Genomic DNA, 1230 nt, shown 5'->3' with positions numbered 1-1230 from the left:
CGGAGAATTCGAAAATCATAAATTTAATAAATTTTGTGATAAACATGGTATTATGTATCAGTTCTCAGCACCTCGTACCCCTCAACAAAATGGAGTTGTTGAGAGGGAAAATAGAGTTCTAGAAGAACTCGCAAGGACCATGCTAAATAAAAGCAAGGTCCCAAAGTATTTTTGGGTTGATGCAGTAAACACAACATGCTATATAATTAGTAGAATATTACTTATACCTACTTCAAAAACTCCTTATGAAATTTTTAAAGGTCGAAAACCAAATATTGCTCATCTTCATGCTTTTGGCTGCAAATGTTTTATTTTGAATAATGGAAAAAGAAATTTAGGAAAATTTGACTCAAAAGTTGGTGAGGACATATTTTTAGGATATTCACTTCATAGCAAAGCATACCGTGTATTTAATAAATATACCATGCAAGTAGAAGAGTCTATTCTTGTCCATTTTGACGAATCTTCTTTGAAAGAGAAGAAAAAAGTCGTTTCTGATGATATTTCACGTACACTTGAAGAAGTACCATATTAGGACATAGAAGAAATCCAACAAGAAGCAGAGCAAACAGAAACAGAGCAACATCACGAAATGCCTATCATGTGGAAAACTAAAAAGGATCATCCACTCGATAAGGTGCTAGGTGATATAACTATGGGAGTGGTAACCCGTAGCTCCTTACGAAACTTTTGTAATTTCGTTGCTTTCATGTCTCAAATAGAGCCTAAGACCATCAATGAAGCCATCGAGGATGTACACTGGGGTATAGCTATGCAAGAAGAGCTAAACCAGTTTGAGAGAAATAATGTGTGGGACTTGGTCTCCAAACCAATAGATCATCCCGTTATTAGCACCAGATGGGTCTTCCATAATAAGCTAGATGAGTCTAGCTTAATAATTAGAAATAAGGCTCGCCTAGTGGCCAAAGGCTACAACCAGGAGGAGGGCATCGATTATGATGACACCTATGCTCCTGTAGCCAGACTTGAGGCCATTAGGATGCTCCTGTCATTTGCATCAATCATGAATTTCGAACTTTTTCAAATGGATGTTAAAGGTGCTTTTTTAAATGGATATATTCAAGAGGAAGTGTATGTAGACCAACCACCTGGGTTTGAAAACTTCAAATACCTGAACCATGTATATAAACTCAAGAAGGCTCTCTATGGCCTAAAACAGGCTCCTAGAGCCTGGTACTATAGATTGAGTTCGTTCCTTCTAGAAAAATG

This window comes from Lupinus angustifolius, chromosome LG11 (assembly GCF_001865875.1).
Source record: "Lupinus angustifolius cultivar Tanjil chromosome LG11, LupAngTanjil_v1.0, whole genome shotgun sequence".
NCBI lineage: Eukaryota > Viridiplantae > Streptophyta > Magnoliopsida > Fabales > Fabaceae > Lupinus > Lupinus angustifolius.
This window is presented reverse-complemented; position numbering follows the sequence as displayed.